The 20,853-nt window shown below is 55.1% G+C and overlaps 42 non-coding genes across 42 annotated transcripts; all 42 read left to right on the forward strand.

Annotated features, from left to right (window-relative positions):
• Positions 1–15: 15 nt before the first annotated feature.
• Positions 16–134, forward strand: LOC127903214 (5S ribosomal RNA). The gene has a single exon (XR_008055933.1). It is a non-coding gene; the product is annotated as a 5S ribosomal RNA (ribosomal RNA).
• A 382-nt stretch (positions 135–516) lies between these two features.
• On the forward strand, positions 517–634 carry LOC127903551 (5S ribosomal RNA). The gene has a single exon (XR_008056267.1). It is a non-coding gene; the product is annotated as a 5S ribosomal RNA (ribosomal RNA).
• A 381-nt stretch (positions 635–1,015) lies between these two features.
• Positions 1,016–1,134, forward strand: LOC127903215 (5S ribosomal RNA). Its single transcript, XR_008055934.1, has one exon. It is a non-coding gene; the product is annotated as a 5S ribosomal RNA (ribosomal RNA).
• Positions 1,135–1,516: 382 nt separating this feature from the next.
• On the forward strand, positions 1,517–1,635 carry LOC127903216 (5S ribosomal RNA). Its single transcript, XR_008055935.1, has one exon. It is a non-coding gene; the product is annotated as a 5S ribosomal RNA (ribosomal RNA).
• Positions 1,636–2,016: 381 nt separating this feature from the next.
• On the forward strand, positions 2,017–2,135 carry LOC127903217 (5S ribosomal RNA). Its single transcript, XR_008055936.1, has one exon. It is a non-coding gene; the product is annotated as a 5S ribosomal RNA (ribosomal RNA).
• A 380-nt stretch (positions 2,136–2,515) lies between these two features.
• Positions 2,516–2,634, forward strand: LOC127903218 (5S ribosomal RNA). The gene has a single exon (XR_008055937.1). It is a non-coding gene; the product is annotated as a 5S ribosomal RNA (ribosomal RNA).
• A 379-nt stretch (positions 2,635–3,013) lies between these two features.
• Positions 3,014–3,132, forward strand: LOC127903219 (5S ribosomal RNA). Its single transcript, XR_008055938.1, has one exon. It is a non-coding gene; the product is annotated as a 5S ribosomal RNA (ribosomal RNA).
• Positions 3,133–3,513: 381 nt separating this feature from the next.
• LOC127903220 (5S ribosomal RNA) lies at positions 3,514–3,632 on the forward strand. The gene has a single exon (XR_008055939.1). It is a non-coding gene; the product is annotated as a 5S ribosomal RNA (ribosomal RNA).
• Positions 3,633–4,012: 380 nt separating this feature from the next.
• Positions 4,013–4,131, forward strand: LOC127903222 (5S ribosomal RNA). The gene has a single exon (XR_008055941.1). It is a non-coding gene; the product is annotated as a 5S ribosomal RNA (ribosomal RNA).
• Positions 4,132–4,512: 381 nt separating this feature from the next.
• Positions 4,513–4,631, forward strand: LOC127903223 (5S ribosomal RNA). The gene has a single exon (XR_008055942.1). It is a non-coding gene; the product is annotated as a 5S ribosomal RNA (ribosomal RNA).
• A 380-nt stretch (positions 4,632–5,011) lies between these two features.
• Positions 5,012–5,130, forward strand: LOC127903224 (5S ribosomal RNA). The gene has a single exon (XR_008055943.1). It is a non-coding gene; the product is annotated as a 5S ribosomal RNA (ribosomal RNA).
• A 371-nt stretch (positions 5,131–5,501) lies between these two features.
• LOC127903561 (5S ribosomal RNA) lies at positions 5,502–5,620 on the forward strand. The gene has a single exon (XR_008056277.1). It is a non-coding gene; the product is annotated as a 5S ribosomal RNA (ribosomal RNA).
• Positions 5,621–6,003: 383 nt separating this feature from the next.
• On the forward strand, positions 6,004–6,124 carry LOC127903552 (5S ribosomal RNA). Its single transcript, XR_008056268.1, has one exon. It is a non-coding gene; the product is annotated as a 5S ribosomal RNA (ribosomal RNA).
• Positions 6,125–6,508: 384 nt separating this feature from the next.
• LOC127903517 (5S ribosomal RNA) lies at positions 6,509–6,628 on the forward strand. Its single transcript, XR_008056233.1, has one exon. It is a non-coding gene; the product is annotated as a 5S ribosomal RNA (ribosomal RNA).
• A 382-nt stretch (positions 6,629–7,010) lies between these two features.
• On the forward strand, positions 7,011–7,129 carry LOC127903554 (5S ribosomal RNA). Its single transcript, XR_008056270.1, has one exon. It is a non-coding gene; the product is annotated as a 5S ribosomal RNA (ribosomal RNA).
• Positions 7,130–7,509: 380 nt separating this feature from the next.
• LOC127903225 (5S ribosomal RNA) lies at positions 7,510–7,628 on the forward strand. The gene has a single exon (XR_008055944.1). It is a non-coding gene; the product is annotated as a 5S ribosomal RNA (ribosomal RNA).
• Positions 7,629–8,008: 380 nt separating this feature from the next.
• Positions 8,009–8,127, forward strand: LOC127903226 (5S ribosomal RNA). Its single transcript, XR_008055945.1, has one exon. It is a non-coding gene; the product is annotated as a 5S ribosomal RNA (ribosomal RNA).
• A 380-nt stretch (positions 8,128–8,507) lies between these two features.
• LOC127903227 (5S ribosomal RNA) lies at positions 8,508–8,626 on the forward strand. Its single transcript, XR_008055946.1, has one exon. It is a non-coding gene; the product is annotated as a 5S ribosomal RNA (ribosomal RNA).
• Positions 8,627–9,006: 380 nt separating this feature from the next.
• On the forward strand, positions 9,007–9,125 carry LOC127903228 (5S ribosomal RNA). Its single transcript, XR_008055947.1, has one exon. It is a non-coding gene; the product is annotated as a 5S ribosomal RNA (ribosomal RNA).
• Positions 9,126–9,505: 380 nt separating this feature from the next.
• Positions 9,506–9,624, forward strand: LOC127903229 (5S ribosomal RNA). The gene has a single exon (XR_008055948.1). It is a non-coding gene; the product is annotated as a 5S ribosomal RNA (ribosomal RNA).
• A 380-nt stretch (positions 9,625–10,004) lies between these two features.
• LOC127903230 (5S ribosomal RNA) lies at positions 10,005–10,123 on the forward strand. Its single transcript, XR_008055949.1, has one exon. It is a non-coding gene; the product is annotated as a 5S ribosomal RNA (ribosomal RNA).
• A 380-nt stretch (positions 10,124–10,503) lies between these two features.
• On the forward strand, positions 10,504–10,622 carry LOC127903232 (5S ribosomal RNA). The gene has a single exon (XR_008055950.1). It is a non-coding gene; the product is annotated as a 5S ribosomal RNA (ribosomal RNA).
• A 380-nt stretch (positions 10,623–11,002) lies between these two features.
• Positions 11,003–11,121, forward strand: LOC127903234 (5S ribosomal RNA). The gene has a single exon (XR_008055952.1). It is a non-coding gene; the product is annotated as a 5S ribosomal RNA (ribosomal RNA).
• Positions 11,122–11,501: 380 nt separating this feature from the next.
• Positions 11,502–11,620, forward strand: LOC127903235 (5S ribosomal RNA). Its single transcript, XR_008055953.1, has one exon. It is a non-coding gene; the product is annotated as a 5S ribosomal RNA (ribosomal RNA).
• A 380-nt stretch (positions 11,621–12,000) lies between these two features.
• LOC127903236 (5S ribosomal RNA) lies at positions 12,001–12,119 on the forward strand. The gene has a single exon (XR_008055954.1). It is a non-coding gene; the product is annotated as a 5S ribosomal RNA (ribosomal RNA).
• A 380-nt stretch (positions 12,120–12,499) lies between these two features.
• LOC127903237 (5S ribosomal RNA) lies at positions 12,500–12,618 on the forward strand. Its single transcript, XR_008055955.1, has one exon. It is a non-coding gene; the product is annotated as a 5S ribosomal RNA (ribosomal RNA).
• Positions 12,619–12,998: 380 nt separating this feature from the next.
• On the forward strand, positions 12,999–13,117 carry LOC127903238 (5S ribosomal RNA). Its single transcript, XR_008055956.1, has one exon. It is a non-coding gene; the product is annotated as a 5S ribosomal RNA (ribosomal RNA).
• A 380-nt stretch (positions 13,118–13,497) lies between these two features.
• Positions 13,498–13,616, forward strand: LOC127903239 (5S ribosomal RNA). The gene has a single exon (XR_008055957.1). It is a non-coding gene; the product is annotated as a 5S ribosomal RNA (ribosomal RNA).
• Positions 13,617–13,996: 380 nt separating this feature from the next.
• Positions 13,997–14,115, forward strand: LOC127903240 (5S ribosomal RNA). Its single transcript, XR_008055958.1, has one exon. It is a non-coding gene; the product is annotated as a 5S ribosomal RNA (ribosomal RNA).
• A 380-nt stretch (positions 14,116–14,495) lies between these two features.
• LOC127903241 (5S ribosomal RNA) lies at positions 14,496–14,614 on the forward strand. Its single transcript, XR_008055959.1, has one exon. It is a non-coding gene; the product is annotated as a 5S ribosomal RNA (ribosomal RNA).
• Positions 14,615–14,994: 380 nt separating this feature from the next.
• Positions 14,995–15,113, forward strand: LOC127903242 (5S ribosomal RNA). The gene has a single exon (XR_008055960.1). It is a non-coding gene; the product is annotated as a 5S ribosomal RNA (ribosomal RNA).
• A 380-nt stretch (positions 15,114–15,493) lies between these two features.
• LOC127903243 (5S ribosomal RNA) lies at positions 15,494–15,612 on the forward strand. Its single transcript, XR_008055961.1, has one exon. It is a non-coding gene; the product is annotated as a 5S ribosomal RNA (ribosomal RNA).
• A 380-nt stretch (positions 15,613–15,992) lies between these two features.
• On the forward strand, positions 15,993–16,111 carry LOC127903245 (5S ribosomal RNA). Its single transcript, XR_008055963.1, has one exon. It is a non-coding gene; the product is annotated as a 5S ribosomal RNA (ribosomal RNA).
• A 380-nt stretch (positions 16,112–16,491) lies between these two features.
• Positions 16,492–16,610, forward strand: LOC127903246 (5S ribosomal RNA). Its single transcript, XR_008055964.1, has one exon. It is a non-coding gene; the product is annotated as a 5S ribosomal RNA (ribosomal RNA).
• Positions 16,611–16,990: 380 nt separating this feature from the next.
• On the forward strand, positions 16,991–17,109 carry LOC127903247 (5S ribosomal RNA). The gene has a single exon (XR_008055965.1). It is a non-coding gene; the product is annotated as a 5S ribosomal RNA (ribosomal RNA).
• Positions 17,110–17,489: 380 nt separating this feature from the next.
• LOC127903248 (5S ribosomal RNA) lies at positions 17,490–17,608 on the forward strand. Its single transcript, XR_008055966.1, has one exon. It is a non-coding gene; the product is annotated as a 5S ribosomal RNA (ribosomal RNA).
• A 380-nt stretch (positions 17,609–17,988) lies between these two features.
• Positions 17,989–18,107, forward strand: LOC127903249 (5S ribosomal RNA). The gene has a single exon (XR_008055967.1). It is a non-coding gene; the product is annotated as a 5S ribosomal RNA (ribosomal RNA).
• A 380-nt stretch (positions 18,108–18,487) lies between these two features.
• LOC127903250 (5S ribosomal RNA) lies at positions 18,488–18,606 on the forward strand. The gene has a single exon (XR_008055968.1). It is a non-coding gene; the product is annotated as a 5S ribosomal RNA (ribosomal RNA).
• Positions 18,607–18,986: 380 nt separating this feature from the next.
• Positions 18,987–19,105, forward strand: LOC127903251 (5S ribosomal RNA). The gene has a single exon (XR_008055969.1). It is a non-coding gene; the product is annotated as a 5S ribosomal RNA (ribosomal RNA).
• Positions 19,106–19,485: 380 nt separating this feature from the next.
• Positions 19,486–19,604, forward strand: LOC127903252 (5S ribosomal RNA). Its single transcript, XR_008055970.1, has one exon. It is a non-coding gene; the product is annotated as a 5S ribosomal RNA (ribosomal RNA).
• A 380-nt stretch (positions 19,605–19,984) lies between these two features.
• Positions 19,985–20,103, forward strand: LOC127903253 (5S ribosomal RNA). Its single transcript, XR_008055971.1, has one exon. It is a non-coding gene; the product is annotated as a 5S ribosomal RNA (ribosomal RNA).
• A 380-nt stretch (positions 20,104–20,483) lies between these two features.
• Positions 20,484–20,602, forward strand: LOC127903254 (5S ribosomal RNA). The gene has a single exon (XR_008055972.1). It is a non-coding gene; the product is annotated as a 5S ribosomal RNA (ribosomal RNA).
• Positions 20,603–20,853: the final 251 nt, after the last annotated feature.

The raw sequence follows: 20,853 nt of genomic DNA on the forward strand, positions 1-20,853 counted from the left end.
AGTGCACATGCTGAGGGGTGCGACCATACCAGCACTAATGCACCGGATCCCATCAGAACTCCGCAGTTAAGCGTGCTTGGGCGAGAGCAGTACTAAGATGGGTGACCTCTTGGGAAGTCCTCGTGTTGCACCCCTCTTTTTATCTTTTCAGCCGGTTAATCATCTTTTCGCGGCCCGACCCCTTCAATTGTTGGAGACAAATAGGGTGGTCAAGTTCCGGAGGAGCTTGGGGGCGTTTTTTTGACCCTTAATTTCGAATTTTTCTTGTATTTTGACACATTTTTAAGATTACAATTTTTTTGACCCTCGTCGTCAGCCGGTTAATCATCTTTTCGCGGCCGGCCCCTTCACTTTTGCGTGCGTTAGCGGGTTTCGACCGCCGGCGCGGGGTCTCCGGGGCACCTCGGACCCGCCGGGGAGCGGGGAAAGGGCCGCGGAGGGATGAATTGTGCGGCGGCCGAGTCGGGGCAGGCGAGGGGGGCACGGGTTAAGTAGATTTGCAGTGCACATGCTGATGGGTGCGACCATACCAGCACTAATGCACCGGATCCCATCAGAACTCCGCAGTTAAGCGTGCTTGGGCGAGAGCAGTACTAAGATGGGTGACCTCTTGGAAGTCCTCGTGTTGGGCCCCTCTTTTTCTCTTTTCAGCCGGGTTAATCATCTTTTCGCGGCCGACCCCTTCAATTGTTGGAGACAAATAGGGTGGTCAAGTTCCGGAGGAGCTTGGGGGCGTTTTTTGACCCTTAATTTCGAATTTTTCTTGTATTTTGACACATTTTTAAGATTACAATTTTTTTGACCCTCGTCGTCAGCCGGTTAATCATCTTTTCGCGGCCGGCCCCTTCACTTTTGCGTGCGTTAGCGGGTTTCGACCGCCGGCGCGGGGTCTCCGGGGCACCTCGGACCCGCCGGGGAGCGGGGAAAGGGCCGCGGAGGGATGAATTGTGCGGCGGCCGAGTCGGGGCAGGCGAGGGGGGCACGGGTTAAGTAGATTTGCAGTGCACATGCTGATGGGTGCGACCATACCAGCACTAATGCACCGGATCCCATCAGAACTCCGCAGTTAAGCGTGCTTGGGCGAGAGCAGTACTAAGATGGGTGACCTCTTGGGAAGTCCTCGTGTTGCACCCCTCTTTTTATCTTTTCAGCCGGTTAATCATCTTTTCGCGGCCGACCCCTTCAATTGTTGGAGACAAATAGGGTGGTCAAGTTCCGGAGGAGCTTGGGGGCGTTTTTTGACCCTTAATTTCGAATTTTTCTTGTATTTTGACACATTTTTAAGATTACAATTTTTTTGACCCTCGTCGTCAGCCGGGTTAATCATCTTTTCGCGGCCGGCCCCTTCACTTTTGCGTGCGTTAGCGGGTTTCGACCGCCGGCGCGGGGTCTCCGGGGCACCTCGGACCCGCCGGGGAGCGGGGGAAAGGGCCGCGGAGGGATGAATTGTGCGGCGGCCGAGTCGGGGCAGGCGAGGGGGGCACGGGTTAAGTAGATTTGCAGTGCACATGCTGATGGGTGCGACCATACCAGCACTAATGCACCGGATCCCATCAGAACTCCGCAGTTAAGCGTGCTTGGGCGAGAGCAGTACTAAGATGGGTGACCTCTTGGGAAGTCCTCGTGTTGCACCCCTCTTTTTATCTTTTCAGCCGGTTAATCATCTTTTCGCGGCCGACCCCTTCAATTGTTGGAGACAAATAGGGTGGTCAAGTTCCGGAGGAGCTTGGGGGCGTTTTTTTGACCCTTAATTTCGAATTTTTCTTGTATTTTGACACATTTTTAAGATTACAATTTTTTTGACCCTCGTCGTCAGCCGGTTAATCATCTTTTCGCGGCCGGCCCCTTCACTTTTGCGTGCGTTAGCGGGTTTCGACCGCCGGCGCGGGGTCTCCGGGGCACCTCGGACCCGCCGGGGAGCGGGGAAAGGGCCGCGGAGGGATGAATTGTGCGGCGGCCGAGTCGGGGCAGGCGAGGGGGGCACGGGTTAAGTAGATTTGCAGTGCACATGCTGATGGGTGCGACCATACCAGCACTAATGCACCGGATCCCATCAGAACTCCGCAGTTAAGCGTGCTTGGGCGAGAGCAGTACTAAGATGGGTGACCTCTTGGGAAGTCCTCGTGTTGCACCCCTCTTTTTATCTTTTCAGCCGGTTAATCATCTTTCGCGGCCCGACCCCTTCAATTGTTGGAGACAAATAGGGTGGTCAAGTTCCGGAGGAGCTTGGGGGCGTTTTTTGACCCTTAATTTCGAATTTTTCTTGTATTTTGACACATTTTTAAGATTACAATTTTTTTGACCCTCGTCGTCAGCCGGTTAATCATCTTTTCGCGGCCGGCCCCTTCACTTTTGCGTGCGTTAGCGGGTTTCGACCGCCGGCGCGGGGTCTCCGGGGCACCTCGGACCCGCCGGGGAGCGGGGAAAGGGCCGCGGAGGGATGAATTGTGCGGCGGCCGAGTCGGGGCAGGCGAGGGGGGCACGGGTTAAGTAGATTTGCAGTGCACATGCTGATGGGTGCGACCATACCAGCACTAATGCACCGGATCCCATCAGAACTCCGCAGTTAAGCGTGCTTGGGCGAGAGCAGTACTAAGATGGGTGACCTCTTGGGAAGTCCTCGTGTTGCACCCCTCTTTTTATCTTTTCAGCCGTTAATCATCTTTTCGCGGCCGACCCCTTCAATTGTTGGAGACAAATAGGGTGGTCAAGTTCCGGAGGAGCTTGGGGGCGTTTTTTGACCCTTAATTTCGAATTTTTCTTGTATTTTGACACATTTTTAAGATTACAATTTTTTTGACCCTCGTCGTCAGCCGGTTAATCATCTTTTCGCGGCCGGCCCCTTCACTTTTGCGTGCGTTAGCGGGTTTCGACCGCCGGCGCGGGGTCTCCGGGGCACCTCGGACCCGCCGGGGAGCGGGGAAAGGGCCGCGGAGGGATGAATTGTGCGGCGGCCGAGTCGGGGCAGGCGAGGGGGGCACGGGTTAAGTAGATTTGCAGTGCACATGCTGATGGGTGCGACCATACCAGCACTAATGCACCGGATCCCATCAGAACTCCGCAGTTAAGCGTGCTTGGGCGAGAGCAGTACTAAGATGGGTGACCTCTTGGGAAGTCCTCGTGTTGCACCCCTCTTTTTATCTTTTCAGCCGGTTAATCATCTTTTCGCGGCCGACCCCTTCAATTGTTGGAGACAAATAGGGTGGTCAAGTTCCGGAGGAGCTTGGGGGCGTTTTTTGACCCTTAATTTCGAATTTTTCTTGTATTTTGACACATTTTTAAGATTACAATTTTTTTGACCCTCGTCGTCAGCCGGTTAATCATCTTTTCGCGGCCGGCCCCTTCACTTTTGCGTGCGTTAGCGGGTTTCGACCGCCGGCGCGGGGTCTCCGGGGCACCTCGGACCCGCCGGGGAGCGGGGGAAAGGGCCGCGGAGGGATGAATTGTGCGGCGGCCGAGTCGGGGCAGGCGAGGGGGGCACGGGTTAAGTAGATTTGCAGTGCACATGCTGATGGGTGCGACCATACCAGCACTAATGCACCGGATCCCATCAGAACTCCGCAGTTAAGCGTGCTTGGGCGAGAGCAGTACTAAGATGGGTGACCTCTTGGGAAGTCCTCGTGTTGCACCCCTCTTTTTATCTTTTCAGCCGGTTAATCATCTTTTCGCGGCCGACCCCTTCAATTGTTGGAGACAAATAGGGTGGTCAAGTTCCGGAGGAGCTTGGGGGCGTTTTTTGACCCTTAATTTCGAATTTTTCTTGTATTTTGACACATTTTTAAGATTACAATTTTTTTGACCCTCGTCGTCAGCCGGTTAATCATCTTTTCGCGGCCGGCCCCTTCACTTTTGCGTGCGTTAGCGGGTTTCGACGCCGGCGCGGGGTCTCCGGGGCACCTCGGACCCGCCGGGGAGCGGGGAAAGGGCCGCGGAGGGATGAATTGTGCGGCGGCCGAGTCGGGGCAGGCGAGGGGGGCACGGGGTTAAGTAGATTTGCAGTGCACATGCTGATGGGTGCGACCATACCAGCACTAATGCACCGGATCCCATCAGAACTCCGCAGTTAAGCGTGCTTGGGCGAGAGCAGTACTAAGATGGGTGACCTCTTGGGAAGTCCTCGTGTTGCACCCCTCTTTTTATCTTTTCAGCCGGTTAATCATCTTTTCGCGGCCGACCCCTTCAATTGTTGGAGACAAATAGGGTGGTCAAGTTCCGGAGGAGCTTGGGGGCGTTTTTTGACCCTTAATTTCGAATTTTTCTTGTATTTTGACACATTTTTAAGATTACAATTTTTTTTGACCCTCGTCGTCAGCCGGTTAATCATCTTTTCGCGGCCGGCCCCTTCACTTTTGCGTGCGTTAGCGGGTTTCGACCGCCGGCGCGGGGTCTCCGGGGCACCTCGGACCCGCCGGGGAGCGGGGAAAGGGCCGCGGAGGGATGAATTGTGCGGCGGCCGAGTCGGGGCAGGCGAGGGGGGCACGGGTTAAGTAGATTTGCAGTGCACATGCTGATGGGTGCGACCATACCAGCACTAATGCACCGGATCCCATCAGAACTCCGCAGTTAAGCGTGCTTGGGCGAGAGCAGTACTAAGATGGGTGACCTCTTGGGAAGTCCTCGTGTTGCACCCCTCTTTTTATCTTTTCAGCCGGTTAATCATCTTTTCGCGGCCGACCCCTTCAATTGTTGGAGACAAATAGGGTGGTCAAGTTCCGGAGGAGCTTGGGGGCGTTTTTTGGCCCTTAATTTCGACTTTTTCTTGTATTTTGACACATTTTTAAGATTACGATTTTTTTGACCCTCGTCGTCAGCCGGTTAATCATCTTTTCGCGGCCGGCCCCTTCACTTTTGCGTGCGTTAGCGGGTTTCCGGCGCCCGCCGGGGCACTCCGGGGCACCTCGGACCCGCCGGGGAGCGGGGAAAGGGCCGCGGAGGGATGAATTGTGCGGCGGCCGAGTCGGGGCAGGCGAGGGGGGCACGGGTTAAGTAGATTTGCAGTGCACATGCTGATGGGTGCGACCATACCAGCACTAATGCACCGGATCCCATCAGAACTCCGCAGTTAAGCGTGCTTGGGCGAGAGCAGTACTAAGATGGGTGACCTCTTGGGAAGTCCTCGTGTTGCACCCCTCTTTTTATCTTTTCAGCCGGTTAATAGTATTTTCGCGGCAGTACCCCACAATTGTATGAGACTAATAGGGTGGTCAAGTTCCGGAGGAGCGTGGGGGCGTTTTTTGGCCCTTGAGTGGGATTTTTTCGTGTATTGTGACACGTTTTTAGGATTGCAATTTTTTTGGCCCTCGTCGTCAGCCGGTTAATCCTCTTTTCGCGGCCGGCGCCATCACTTTAGCGGGTTTCGATCGCCGGCGCGGGGTCTCCGGGGCACGTCGGACCCGCCGGGGAGCGGGGAAAGGGCCGCGGAGGGATGAATTGTGCGGCGGCCGAGTCGGGGCAGGCGAGGGGGGGCACGGGTTAAGTAGATTTGCAGTGCACATGCTGATGGGTGCGACCATACCAGCACTAATGCACCGGATCCCATCAGAACTCCGCAGTTAAGCCTGCTTGGGCGAGAGGCAGTACTAAGATGGGTGACCTCTTGGAAGTCCTCGTGTTGCACCCCTCTTTTTATCTTTTCAGCCGGTTAATCATCTTTTCGCGGCCGACCCCTTCAATTGTTGGAGACAAATAGGGGTGGTCAAGTTCCGGAGGAGCTTGGGGGCGTTTTTTGACCCTTAATTTCGAATTTTTCTTGTATTTTGACACATTTTTAAGATTACAATTTTTTTGACCCTCGTCGTCAGCCGGGTTAATCATCTTTTCGCGGCCGGCCCCTTCACTTTTGCGTGCGTTAGCGGGTTTCGACCGCCGGCGCGGGGTCTCCGGGGCACCTCGGACCCGCCGGGGAGCGGGGGAAAGGGCCGCGGAGGGATGAATTGTGCGGCGGCCGAGTCGGGGCAGGCGAGGGGGGCACGGGTTAAGTAGATTTGCAGTGCACATGCTGATGGGTGCGACCATACCAGCACTAATGCACCGGATCCCATCAGAACCTCCGCAGTCTAAGCGTGCTTGGGCGAGAGCAGTACTAAGATGGGTGACCTCTTGGGAAGTCCTCGTGTTGCACCCCCTCTTTTTATCTTTTCAGCCGGTTAATCATCTTTTCGCGGCCGACCCCTTCAATTGTTGGAGACAAATAGGGTGGTCAAGTTCCGGAGGAGCTTGGGGGCGTTTTTTGACCCTTAATTCGAATTTTTCTTGTATTTGACACATTTTAAGATTACAATTTTTTTGACCCTCGTCGTCAGCCGGTTAATCATCTTTTCGCGGCCGGCCCCTTCACTTTTGCGTGCGTTAGCGGGTTTCGACCGCCGGCGCGGGGTCTCCGGGGCACCTCGGACCCGCCGGGGGAGGCGGGGAAAGGGCCGCGGAGGGATGAATTGGTGCGGCGGCCGAGTCGGGGCAGGCGAGGGGGGGGCACGGGGTTAAGTAGATTTGCAGTGCACATGCTGATGGGTGCGACCATACCAGCACTAATGCACCGGATCCCATCAGAACTCCGCAGTTAAGCGTGCTTGGGCGAGGAGCAGTACTAAGATGGGTGACCTCTTGGGAAGTCCTCGTGTTGCACCCCTCTTTTTATCTTTTCAGCCGGTTAATCATCTTTTCGCGGCCGACCCCTTCAATTGTTGGAGACAAATAGGGTGGTCAAGTTCCGGAGGAGCTTTGGGGGCGTTGTTTGACCCTTAATTTCGAATTTTTCTTGTATTTTGACACATTTTTAAGAGTACAATTTCTTTGACCCGCGTCGTCAGCCGTTTAATCATCTTTTCGCGGCCGCCCCCTTCACTTTTGCCCTCGTTAGCGGGTTTCGACCGCCGGCGCGGGGTCTCCGGGGCACCTCGGACCCGCCGGGGAGCGGGGAAAGGGCGGCGGAGGGATGAATTGTGCGGCGGCCGAGTCGGGGCAGGCGAGGGGGGCACGGGTTAAGTAGATTTGCAGTGCACATGCTGATGGTGTGCGACATACCAGCACTAATGCACCGGATCCCATCAGAACTCCGCAGTTAAGCGTGCTTGGGCGAGGAGCAGTACTAAGATGGGTGACCTCTTGGGAAGTCCTCGTGTTGCACCCCTCTTTTTATCTTTTCAGCCGGTTAATCATCTTTTCGCGGCCGACCCCTTCAATTGTTGGAGACAAATAGGGTGGTCAAGTTCCGGAGGAGCTTGGGGGCGTTTTTTGACCCTTAATTTCGAATTTTTCTTGTATTTTGACACATTTTTAAGATTACAATTTTTTTGACCCTCGTCGTCAGCCGGTTAATCATCTTTTCGCGGCCGGCCCCTTCACTTTTGCGTGCGTTAGCGGGTTTCGACCGCCGGCGCGGGGTCTCCGGGGCACCTCGGACCCGCCGGGGAGCGGGGAAAGGGCCGCGGAGGGATGAATTGTGCGGCGGCCGAGTCGGGGCAGGCGAGGGGGGCACGGGTTAAGTAGATTTGCAGTGCACATGCTGATGGGTGCGACCATACCAGCACTAATGCACCGGATCCCATCAGAACTCCGCAGTTAAGCGTGCTTGGGCGAGAGCAGTACTAAGATGGGTGACCTCTTGGGAAGTCCTCGTGTTGCACCCCTCTTTTTATCTTTTCAGCCGGTTAATCATCTTTTCGCGGCCGACCCCTTCAATTGTTGGAGACAAATAGGGTGGTCAAGTTCCGGAGGAGCTTGGGGGCGTTTTTTGACCCTTAATTTCGAATTTTTCTTGTATTTTGACACATTTTTAAGATTACAATTTTTTTGACCCTCGTCGTCCGCCGGTTAACTATCTTTTCGCGGCCGGCCCCTTCACTTTTGCGTGCGTTAGCGGGTTTCGACCGCCGGCGCGGGGTCTCCGGGGCACCTCGGACCCGCCGGGGAGCGGGGAAAGGGCCGCGGAGGGATGAATTGTGCGGCGGCCGAGTCGGGGCAGGCGAGGGGGGCACGGGTTAAGTAGATTTGCAGTGCACATGCTGATGGGTGCGACCATACCAGCACTAATGCACCGGATCCCATCAGAACTCCGCAGTTAAGCGTGCTTGGGCGAGAGCAGTACTAAGATGGGTGACCTCTTGGGAAGTCCTCGTGTTGCACCCCTCTTTTTATCTTTTCAGCCGGTTAATCATCTTTTCGCGGCCGACCCCTTCAATTGTTGGAGACAAATAGGGTGGTCAAGTTCCGGAGGAGCTTGGGGGCGTTTTTTGACCCTTAATTTCGAATTTTTCTTGTATTTTGACACATTTTTAAGATTACAATTTTTTTGACCCTCGTCGTCAGCCGGTTAATCATCTTTTCGCGGCCGGCCCCTTCACTTTTGCGTGCGTTAGCGGGTTTCGACCGCCGGCGCGGGGTCTCCGGGGCACCTCGGACCCGCCGGGGAGCGGGGAAAGGGCCGCGGAGGGATGAATTGTGCGGCGGCCGAGTCGGGGCAGGCGAGGGGGGCACGGGTTAAGTAGATTTGCAGTGCACATGCTGATGGGTGCGACCATACCAGCACTAATGCACCGGATCCCATCAGAACTCCGCAGTTAAGCGTGCTTGGGCGAGAGCAGTACTAAGATGGGTGACCTCTTGGGAAGTCCTCGTGTTGCACCCCTCTTTTTATCTTTTCAGCCGGTTAATCATCTTTTCGCGGCCGACCCCTTCAATTGTTGGAGACAAATAGGGTGGTCAAGTTCCGGAGGAGCTTGGGGGCGTTTTTTGACCCTTAATTTCGAATTTTTCTTGTATTTTGACACATTTTTAAGATTACAATTTTTTTGACCCTCGTCGTCAGCCGGTTAATCATCTTTTCGCGGCCGGCCCCTTCACTTTTGCGTGCGTTAGCGGGTTTCGACCGCCGGCGCGGGGTCTCCGGGGCACCTCGGACCCGCCGGGGAGCGGGGAAAGGGCCGCGGAGGGATGAATTGTGCGGCGGCCGAGTCGGGGCAGGCGAGGGGGGCACGGGTTAAGTAGATTTGCAGTGCACATGCTGATGGGTGCGACCATACCAGCACTAATGCACCGGATCCCATCAGAACTCCGCAGTTAAGCGTGCTTGGGCGAGAGCAGTACTAAGATGGGTGACCTCTTGGGAAGTCCTCGTGTTGCACCCCTCTTTTTATCTTTTCAGCCGGTTAATCATCTTTTCGCGGCCGACCCCTTCAATTGTTGGAGACAAATAGGGTGGTCAAGTTCCGGAGGAGCTTGGGGGCGTTTTTTGACCCTTAATTTCGAATTTTTCTTGTATTTTGACACATTTTTAAGATTACAATTTTTTTGACCCTCGTCGTCAGCCGGTTAATCATCTTTTCGCGGCCGGCCCCTTCACTTTTGCGTGCGTTAGCGGGTTTCGACCGCCGGCGCGGGGTCTCCGGGGCACCTCGGACCCGCCGGGGAGCGGGGAAAGGGCCGCGGAGGGATGAATTGTGCGGCGGCCGAGTCGGGGCAGGCGAGGGGGGCACGGGTTAAGTAGATTTGCAGTGCACATGCTGATGGGTGCGACCATACCAGCACTAATGCACCGGATCCCATCAGAACTCCGCAGTTAAGCGTGCTTGGGCGAGAGCAGTACTAAGATGGGTGACCTCTTGGGAAGTCCTCGTGTTGCACCCCTCTTTTTATCTTTTCAGCCGGTTAATCATCTTTTCGCGGCCGACCCCTTCAATTGTTGGAGACAAATAGGGTGGTCAAGTTCCGGAGGAGCTTGGGGGCGTTTTTTGACCCTTAATTTCGAATTTTTCTTGTATTTTGACACATTTTTAAGATTACAATTTTTTTGACCCTCGTCGTCAGCCGGTTAATCATCTTTTCGCGGCCGGCCCCTTCACTTTTGCGTGCGTTAGCGGGTTTCGACCGCCGGCGCGGGGTCTCCGGGGCACCTCGGACCCGCCGGGGAGCGGGGAAAGGGCCGCGGAGGGATGAATTGTGCGGCGGCCGAGTCGGGGCAGGCGAGGGGGGCACGGGTTAAGTAGATTTGCAGTGCACATGCTGATGGGTGCGACCATACCAGCACTAATGCACCGGATCCCATCAGAACTCCGCAGTTAAGCGTGCTTGGGCGAGAGCAGTACTAAGATGGGTGACCTCTTGGGAAGTCCTCGTGTTGCACCCCTCTTTTTATCTTTTCAGCCGGTTAATCATCTTTTCGCGGCCGACCCCTTCAATTGTTGGAGACAAATAGGGTGGTCAAGTTCCGGAGGAGCTTGGGGGCGTTTTTTGACCCTTAATTTCGAATTTTTCTTGTATTTTGACACATTTTTAAGATTACAATTTTTTTGACCCTCGTCGTCAGCCGGTTAATCATCTTTTCGCGGCCGGCCCCTTCACTTTTGCGTGCGTTAGCGGGTTTCGACCGCCGGCGCGGGGTCTCCGGGGCACCTCGGACCCGCCGGGGAGCGGGGAAAGGGCCGCGGAGGGATGAATTGTGCGGCGGCCGAGTCGGGGCAGGCGAGGGGGGCACGGGTTAAGTAGATTTGCAGTGCACATGCTGATGGGTGCGACCATACCAGCACTAATGCACCGGATCCCATCAGAACTCCGCAGTTAAGCGTGCTTGGGCGAGAGCAGTACTAAGATGGGTGACCTCTTGGGAAGTCCTCGTGTTGCACCCCTCTTTTTATCTTTTCAGCCGGTTAATCATCTTTTCGCGGCCGACCCCTTCAATTGTTGGAGACAAATAGGGTGGTCAAGTTCCGGAGGAGCTTGGGGGCGTTTTTTGACCCTTAATTTCGAATTTTTCTTGTATTTTGACACATTTTTAAGATTACAATTTTTTTGACCCTCGTCGTCAGCCGGTTAATCATCTTTTCGCGGCCGGCCCCTTCACTTTTGCGTGCGTTAGCGGGTTTCGACCGCCGGCGCGGGGTCTCCGGGGCACCTCGGACCCGCCGGGGAGCGGGGAAAGGGCCGCGGAGGGATGAATTGTGCGGCGGCCGAGTCGGGGCAGGCGAGGGGGGCACGGGTTAAGTAGATTTGCAGTGCACATGCTGATGGGTGCGACCATACCAGCACTAATGCACCGGATCCCATCAGAACTCCGCAGTTAAGCGTGCTTGGGCGAGAGCAGTACTAAGATGGGTGACCTCTTGGGAAGTCCTCGTGTTGCACCCCTCTTTTTATCTTTTCAGCCGGTTAATCATCTTTTCGCGGCCGACCCCTTCAATTGTTGGAGACAAATAGGGTGGTCAAGTTCCGGAGGAGCTTGGGGGCGTTTTTTGACCCTTAATTTCGAATTTTTCTTGTATTTTGACACATTTTTAAGATTACAATTTTTTTGACCCTCGTCGTCAGCCGGTTAATCATCTTTTCGCGGCCGGCCCCTTCACTTTTGCGTGCGTTAGCGGGTTTCGACCGCCGGCGCGGGGTCTCCGGGGCACCTCGGACCCGCCGGGGAGCGGGGAAAGGGCCGCGGAGGGATGAATTGTGCGGCGGCCGAGTCGGGGCAGGCGAGGGGGGCACGGGTTAAGTAGATTTGCAGTGCACATGCTGATGGGTGCGACCATACCAGCACTAATGCACCGGATCCCATCAGAACTCCGCAGTTAAGCGTGCTTGGGCGAGAGCAGTACTAAGATGGGTGACCTCTTGGGAAGTCCTCGTGTTGCACCCCTCTTTTTATCTTTTCAGCCGGTTAATCATCTTTTCGCGGCCGACCCCTTCAATTGTTGGAGACAAATAGGGTGGTCAAGTTCCGGAGGAGCTTGGGGGCGTTTTTTGACCCTTAATTTCGAATTTTTCTTGTATTTTGACACATTTTTAAGATTACAATTTTTTTGACCCTCGTCGTCAGCCGGTTAATCATCTTTTCGCGGCCGGCCCCTTCACTTTTGCGTGCGTTAGCGGGTTTCGACCGCCGGCGCGGGGTCTCCGGGGCACCTCGGACCCGCCGGGGAGCGGGGAAAGGGCCGCGGAGGGATGAATTGTGCGGCGGCCGAGTCGGGGCAGGCGAGGGGGGCACGGGTTAAGTAGATTTGCAGTGCACATGCTGATGGGTGCGACCATACCAGCACTAATGCACCGGATCCCATCAGAACTCCGCAGTTAAGCGTGCTTGGGCGAGAGCAGTACTAAGATGGGTGACCTCTTGGGAAGTCCTCGTGTTGCACCCCTCTTTTTATCTTTTCAGCCGGTTAATCATCTTTTCGCGGCCGACCCCTTCAATTGTTGGAGACAAATAGGGTGGTCAAGTTCCGGAGGAGCTTGGGGGCGTTTTTTGACCCTTAATTTCGAATTTTTCTTGTATTTTGACACATTTTTAAGATTACAATTTTTTTGACCCTCGTCGTCAGCCGGTTAATCATCTTTTCGCGGCCGGCCCCTTCACTTTTGCGTGCGTTAGCGGGTTTCGACCGCCGGCGCGGGGTCTCCGGGGCACCTCGGACCCGCCGGGGAGCGGGGAAAGGGCCGCGGAGGGATGAATTGTGCGGCGGCCGAGTCGGGGCAGGCGAGGGGGGCACGGGTTAAGTAGATTTGCAGTGCACATGCTGATGGGTGCGACCATACCAGCACTAATGCACCGGATCCCATCAGAACTCCGCAGTTAAGCGTGCTTGGGCGAGAGCAGTACTAAGATGGGTGACCTCTTGGGAAGTCCTCGTGTTGCACCCCTCTTTTTATCTTTTCAGCCGGTTAATCATCTTTTCGCGGCCGACCCCTTCAATTGTTGGAGACAAATAGGGTGGTCAAGTTCCGGAGGAGCTTGGGGGCGTTTTTTGACCCTTAATTTCGAATTTTTCTTGTATTTTGACACATTTTTAAGATTACAATTTTTTTGACCCTCGTCGTCAGCCGGTTAATCATCTTTTCGCGGCCGGCCCCTTCACTTTTGCGTGCGTTAGCGGGTTTCGACCGCCGGCGCGGGGTCTCCGGGGCACCTCGGACCCGCCGGGGAGCGGGGAAAGGGCCGCGGAGGGATGAATTGTGCGGCGGCCGAGTCGGGGCAGGCGAGGGGGGCACGGGTTAAGTAGATTTGCAGTGCACATGCTGATGGGTGCGACCATACCAGCACTAATGCACCGGATCCCATCAGAACTCCGCAGTTAAGCGTGCTTGGGCGAGAGCAGTACTAAGATGGGTGACCTCTTGGGAAGTCCTCGTGTTGCACCCCTCTTTTTATCTTTTCAGCCGGTTAATCATCTTTTCGCGGCCGACCCCTTCAATTGTTGGAGACAAATAGGGTGGTCAAGTTCCGGAGGAGCTTGGGGGCGTTTTTTGACCCTTAATTTCGAATTTTTCTTGTATTTTGACACATTTTTAAGATTACAATTTTTTTGACCCTCGTCGTCAGCCGGTTAATCATCTTTTCGCGGCCGGCCCCTTCACTTTTGCGTGCGTTAGCGGGTTTCGACCGCCGGCGCGGGGTCTCCGGGGCACCTCGGACCCGCCGGGGAGCGGGGAAAGGGCCGCGGAGGGATGAATTGTGCGGCGGCCGAGTCGGGGCAGGCGAGGGGGGCACGGGTTAAGTAGATTTGCAGTGCACATGCTGATGGGTGCGACCATACCAGCACTAATGCACCGGATCCCATCAGAACTCCGCAGTTAAGCGTGCTTGGGCGAGAGCAGTACTAAGATGGGTGACCTCTTGGGAAGTCCTCGTGTTGCACCCCTCTTTTTATCTTTTCAGCCGGTTAATCATCTTTTCGCGGCCGACCCCTTCAATTGTTGGAGACAAATAGGGTGGTCAAGTTCCGGAGGAGCTTGGGGGCGTTTTTTGACCCTTAATTTCGAATTTTTCTTGTATTTTGACACATTTTTAAGATTACAATTTTTTTGACCCTCGTCGTCAGCCGGTTAATCATCTTTTCGCGGCCGGCCCCTTCACTTTTGCGTGCGTTAGCGGGTTTCGACCGCCGGCGCGGGGTCTCCGGGGCACCTCGGACCCGCCGGGGAGCGGGGAAAGGGCCGCGGAGGGATGAATTGTGCGGCGGCCGAGTCGGGGCAGGCGAGGGGGGCACGGGTTAAGTAGATTTGCAGTGCACATGCTGATGGGTGCGACCATACCAGCACTAATGCACCGGATCCCATCAGAACTCCGCAGTTAAGCGTGCTTGGGCGAGAGCAGTACTAAGATGGGTGACCTCTTGGGAAGTCCTCGTGTTGCACCCCTCTTTTTATCTTTTCAGCCGGTTAATCATCTTTTCGCGGCCGACCCCTTCAATTGTTGGAGACAAATAGGGTGGTCAAGTTCCGGAGGAGCTTGGGGGCGTTTTTTGACCCTTAATTTCGAATTTTTCTTGTATTTTGACACATTTTTAAGATTACAATTTTTTTGACCCTCGTCGTCAGCCGGTTAATCATCTTTTCGCGGCCGGCCCCTTCACTTTTGCGTGCGTTAGCGGGTTTCGACCGCCGGCGCGGGGTCTCCGGGGCACCTCGGACCCGCCGGGGAGCGGGGAAAGGGCCGCGGAGGGATGAATTGTGCGGCGGCCGAGTCGGGGCAGGCGAGGGGGGCACGGGTTAAGTAGATTTGCAGTGCACATGCTGATGGGTGCGACCATACCAGCACTAATGCACCGGATCCCATCAGAACTCCGCAGTTAAGCGTGCTTGGGCGAGAGCAGTACTAAGATGGGTGACCTCTTGGGAAGTCCTCGTGTTGCACCCCTCTTTTTATCTTTTCAGCCGGTTAATCATCTTTTCGCGGCCGACCCCTTCAATTGTTGGAGACAAATAGGGTGGTCAAGTTCCGGAGGAGCTTGGGGGCGTTTTTTGACCCTTAATTTCGAATTTTTCTTGTATTTTGACACATTTTTAAGATTACAATTTTTTTGACCCTCGTCGTCAGCCGGTTAATCATCTTTTCGCGGCCGGCCCCTTCACTTTTGCGTGCGTTAGCGGGTTTCGACCGCCGGCGCGGGGTCTCCGGGGCACCTCGGACCCGCCGGGGAGCGGGGAAAGGGCCGCGGAGGGATGAATTGTGCGGCGGCCGAGTCGGGGCAGGCGAGGGGGGCACGGGTTAAGTAGATTTGCAGTGCACATGCTGATGGGTGCGACCATACCAGCACTAATGCACCGGATCCCATCAGAACTCCGCAGTTAAGCGTGCTTGGGCGAGAGCAGTACTAAGATGGGTGACCTCTTGGGAAGTCCTCGTGTTGCACCCCTCTTTTTATCTTTTCAGCCGGTTAATCATCTTTTCGCGGCCGACCCCTTCAATTGTTGGAGACAAATAGGGTGGTCAAGTTCCGGAGGAGCTTGGGGGCGTTTTTTGACCCTTAATTTCGAATTTTTCTTGTATTTTGACACATTTTTAAGATTACAATTTTTTTGACCCTCGTCGTCAGCCGGTTAATCATCTTTTCGCGGCCGGCCCCTTCACTTTTGCGTGCGTTAGCGGGTTTCGACCGCCGGCGCGGGGTCTCCGGGGCACCTCGGACCCGCCGGGGAGCGGGGAAAGGGCCGCGGAGGGATGAATTGTGCGGCGGCCGAGTCGGGGCAGGCGAGGGGGGCACGGGTTAAGTAGATTTGCAGTGCACATGCTGATGGGTGCGACCATACCAGCACTAATGCACCGGATCCCATCAGAACTCCGCAGTTAAGCGTGCTTGGGCGAGAGCAGTACTAAGATGGGTGACCTCTTGGGAAGTCCTCGTGTTGCACCCCTCTTTTTATCTTTTCAGCCGGTTAATCATCTTTTCGCGGCCGACCCCTTCAATTGTTGGAGACAAATAGGGTGGTCAAGTTCCGGAGGAGCTTGGGGGCGTTTTTTGACCCTTAATTTCGAATTTTTCTTGTATTTTGACACATTTTTAAGATTACAATTTTTTTGACCCTCGTCGTCAGCCGGTTAATCATCTTTTCGCGGCCGGCCCCTTCACTTTTGCGTGCGTTAGCGGGTTTCGACCGCCGGCGCGGGGTCTCCGGGGCACCTCGGACCCGCCGGGGAGCGGGGAAAGGGCCGCGGAGGGATGAATTGTGCGGCGGCCGAGTCGGGGCAGGCGAGGGGGGCACGGGTTAAGTAGATTTGCAGTGCACATGCTGATGGGTGCGACCATACCAGCACTAATGCACCGGATCCCATCAGAACTCCGCAGTTAAGCGTGCTTGGGCGAGAGCAGTACTAAGATGGGTGACCTCTTGGGAAGTCCTCGTGTTGCACCCCTCTTTTTATCTTTTCAGCCGGTTAATCATCTTTTCGCGGCCGACCCCTTCAATTGTTGGAGACAAATAGGGTGGTCAAGTTCCGGAGGAGCTTGGGGGCGTTTTTTGACCCTTAATTTCGAATTTTTCTTGTATTTTGACACATTTTTAAGATTACAATTTTTTTGACCCTCGTCGTCAGCCGGTTAATCATCTTTTCGCGGCCGGCCCCTTCACTTTTGCGTGCGTTAGCGGGTTTCGACCGCCGGCGCGGGGTCTCCGGGGCACCTCGGACCCGCCGGGGAGCGGGGAAAGGGCCGCGGAGGGATGAATTGTGCGGCGGCCGAGTCGGGGCAGGCGAGGGGGGCACGGGTTAAGTAGATTTGCAGTGCACATGCTGATGGGTGCGACCATACCAGCACTAATGCACCGGATCCCATCAGAACTCCGCAGTTAAGCGTGCTTGGGCGAGAGCAGTACTAAGATGGGTGACCTCTTGGGAAGTCCTCGTGTTGCACCCCTCTTTTTATCTTTTCAGCCGGTTAATCATCTTTTCGCGGCCGACCCCTTCAATTGTTGGAGACAAATAGGGTGGTCAAGTTCCGGAGGAGCTTGGGGGCGTTTTTTGACCCTTAATTTCGAATTTTTCTTGTATTTTGACACATTTTTAAGATTACAATTTTTTTGACCCTCGTCGTCAGCCGGTTAATCATCTTTTCGCGGCCGGCCCCTTCACTTTTGCGTGCGTTAGCGGGTTTCGACCGCCGGCGCGGGGTCTCCGGGGCACCTCGGACCCGCCGGGGAGCGGGGAAAGGGCCGCGGAGGGATGAATTGTGCGGCGGCCGAGTCGGGGCAGGCGAGGGGGGCACGGGTTAAGTAGATTTGCAGTGCACATGCTGATGGGTGCGACCATACCAGCACTAATGCACCGGATCCCATCAGAACTCCGCAGTTAAGCGTGCTTGGGCGAGAGCAGTACTAAGATGGGTGACCTCTTGGGAAGTCCTCGTGTTGCACCCCTCTTTTTATCTTTTCAGCCGGTTAATCATCTTTTCGCGGCCGACCCCTTCAATTGTTGGAGACAAATAGGGTGGTCAAGTTCCGGAGGAGCTTGGGGGCGTTTTTTGACCCTTAATTTCGAATTTTTCTTGTATTTTGACACATTTTTAAGATTACAATTTTTTTGACCCTCGTCGTCAGCCGGTTAATCATCTTTTCGCGGCCGGCCCCTTCACTTTTGCGTGCGTTAGCGGGTTTCGACCGCCGGCGCGGGGTCTCCGGGGCACCTCGGACCCGCCGGGGAGCGGGGAAAGGGCCGCGGAGGGATGAATTGTGCGGCGGCCGAGTCGGGGCAGGCGAGGGGGGCACGGGTTAAGTAGATTTGCAGTGCACATGCTGATGGGTGCGACCATACCAGCACTAATGCACCGGATCCCATCAGAACTCCGCAGTTAAGCGTGCTTGGGCGAGAGCAGTACTAAGATGGGTGACCTCTTGGGAAGTCCTCGTGTTGCACCCCTCTTTTTATCTTTTCAGCCGGTTAATCATCTTTTCGCGGCCGACCCCTTCAATTGTTGGAGACAAATAGGGTGGTCAAGTTCCGGAGGAGCTTGGGGGCGTTTTTTGACCCTTAATTTCGAATTTTTCTTGTATTTTGACACATTTTTAAGATTACAATTTTTTTGACCCTCGTCGTCAGCCGGTTAATCATCTTTTCGCGGCCGGCCCCTTCACTTTTGCGTGCGTTAGCGGGTTTCGACCGCCGGCGCGGGGTCTCCGGGGCACCTCGGACCCGCCGGGGAGCGGGGAAAGGGCCGCGGAGGGATGAATTGTGCGGCGGCCGAGTCGGGGCAGGCGAGGGGGGCACGGGTTAAGTAGATTTGCAGTGCACATGCTGATGGGTGCGACCATACCAGCACTAATGCACCGGATCCCATCAGAACTCCGCAGTTAAGCGTGCTTGGGCGAGAGCAGTACTAAGATGGGTGACCTCTTGGGAAGTCCTCGTGTTGCACCCCTCTTTTTATCTTTTCAGCCGGTTAATCATCTTTTCGCGGCCGACCCCTTCAATTGTTGGAGACAAATAGGGTGGTCAAGTTCCGGAGGAGCTTGGGGGCGTTTTTTGACCCTTAATTTCGAATTTTTCTTGTATTTTGACACATTTTTAAGATTACAATTTTTTTGACCCTCGTCGTCAGCCGGTTAATCATCTTTTCGCGGCCGGCCCCTTCACTTTTGCGTGCGTTAGCGGGTTTCGACCGCCGGCGCGGGGTCTCCGGGGCACCTCGGACCCGCCGGGGAGCGGGGAAAGGGCCGCGGAGGGATGAATTGTGCGGCGGCCGAGTCGGGGCAGGCGAGGGGGGCACGGGTTAAGTAGATTTGCAGTGCACATGCTGATGGGTGCGACCATACCAGCACTAATGCACCGGATCCCATCAGAACTCCGCAGTTAAGCGTGCTTGGGCGAGAGCAGTACTAAGATGGGTGACCTCTTGGGAAGTCCTCGTGTTGCACCCCTCTTTTTATCTTTTCAGCCGGTTAATCATCTTTTCGCGGCCGACCCCTTCAATTGTTGGAGACAAATAGGGTGGTCAAGTTCCGGAGGAGCTTGGGGGCGTTTTTTGACCCTTAATTTCGAATTTTTCTTGTATTTTGACACATTTTTAAGATTACAATTTTTTTGACCCTCGTCGTCAGCCGGTTAATCATCTTTTCGCGGCCGGCCCCTTCACTTTTGCGTGCGTTAGCGGGTTTCGACCGCCGGCGCGGGGTCTCCGGGGCACCTCGGACCCGCCGGGGAGCGGGGAAAGGGCCGCGGAGGGATGAATTGTGCGGCGGCCGAGTCGGGGCAGGCGAGGGGGGCACGGGTTAAGTAGATTTGCAGTGCACATGCTGATGGGTGCGACCATACCAGCACTAATGCACCGGATCCCATCAGAACTCCGCAGTTAAGCGTGCTTGGGCGAGAGCAGTACTAAGATGGGTGACCTCTTGGGAAGTCCTCGTGTTGCACCCCTCTTTTTATCTTTTCAGCCGGTTAATCATCTTTTCGCGGCCGACCCCTTCAATTGTTGGAGACAAATAGGGTGGTCAAGTTCCGGAGGAGCTTGGGGGCGTTTTTTGACCCTTAATTTCGAATTTTTCTTGTATTTTGACACATTTTTAAGATTACAATTTTTTTGACCCTCGTCGTCAGCCGGTTAATCATCTTTTCGCGGCCGGCCCCTTCACTTTTGCGTGCGTTAGCGGGTTTCGACCGCCGGCGCGGGGTCTCCGGGGCACCTCGGACCCGCCGGGGAGCGGGGAAAGGGCCGCGGAGGGATGAATTGTGCGGCGGCCGAGTCGGGGCAGGCGAGGGGGGCACGGGTTAAGTAGATTTGCAGTGCACATGCTGATGGGTGCGACCATACCAGCACTAATGCACCGGATCCCATCAGAACTCCGCAGTTAAGCGTGCTTGGGCGAGAGCAGTACTAAGATGGGTGACCTCTTGGGAAGTCCTCGTGTTGCACCCCTCTTTTTATCTTTTCAGCCGGTTAATCATCTTTTCGCGGCCGACCCCTTCAATTGTTGGAGACAAATAGGGTGGTCAAGTTCCGGAGGAGCTTGGGGGCGTTTTTTGACCCTTAATTTCGAATTTTTCTTGTATTTTGACACATTTTTAAGATTACAATTTTTTTGACCCTCGTCGTCAGCCGGTTAATCATCTTTTCGCGGCCGGCCCCTTCACTTTTGCGTGCGTTAGCGGGTTTCGACCGCCGGCGCGGGGTCTCCGGGGCACCTCGGACCCGCCGGGGAGCGGGGAAAGGGCCGCGGAGGGATGAATTGTGCGGCGGCCGAGTCGGGGCAGGCGAGGGGGGCACGGGTTAAGTAGATTTGCAGTGCACATGCTGATGGGTGCGACCATACCAGCACTAATGCACCGGATCCCATCAGAACTCCGCAGTTAAGCGTGCTTGGGCGAGAGCAGTACTAAGATGGGTGACCTCTTGGGAAGTCCTCGTGTTGCACCCCTCTTTTTATCTTTTCAGCCGGTTAATCATCTTTTCGCGGCCGACCCCTTCAATTGTTGGAGACAAATAGGGTGGTCAAGTTCCGGAGGAGCTTGGGGGCGTTTTTTGACCCTTAATTTCGAATTTTTCTTGTATTTTGACACATTTTTAAGATTACAATTTTTTTGACCCTCGTCGTCAGCCGGTTAATCATCTTTTCGCGGCCGGCCCCTTCACTTTTGCGTGCGTTAGCGGGTTTCGACCGCCGGCGCGGGGTCTCCGGGGCACCTCGGACCCGCCGGGGAGCGGGGAAAGGGCCGCGGAGGGATGAATTGTGCGGCGGCCGAGTCGGGGCAGGCGAGGGGGGCACGGGTTAAGTAGATTTGCAGTGCACATGCTGATGGGTGCGACCATACCAGCACTAATGCACCGGATCCCATCAGAACTCCGCAGTTAAGCGTGCTTGGGCGAGAGCAGTACTAAGATGGGTGACCTCTTGGGAAGTCCTCGTGTTGCACCCCTCTTTTTATCTTTTCAGCCGGTTAATCATCTTTTCGCGGCCGACCCCTTCAATTGTTGGAGACAAATAGGGTGGTCAAGTTCCGGAGGAGCTTGGGGGCGTTTTTTGACCCTTAATTTCGAATTTTTCTTGTATTTTGACACATTTTTAAGATTACAATTTTTTTGACCCTCGTCGTCAGCCGGTTAATCATCTTTTCGCGGCCGGCCCCTTCACTTTTGCGTGCGTTAGCGGGTTTCGACCGCCGGCGCG

The sequence above is a fragment of the Citrus sinensis genome, chromosome 6, assembly GCF_022201045.2.
Source record: "Citrus sinensis cultivar Valencia sweet orange chromosome 6, DVS_A1.0, whole genome shotgun sequence".
NCBI lineage: Eukaryota > Viridiplantae > Streptophyta > Magnoliopsida > Sapindales > Rutaceae > Citrus > Citrus sinensis.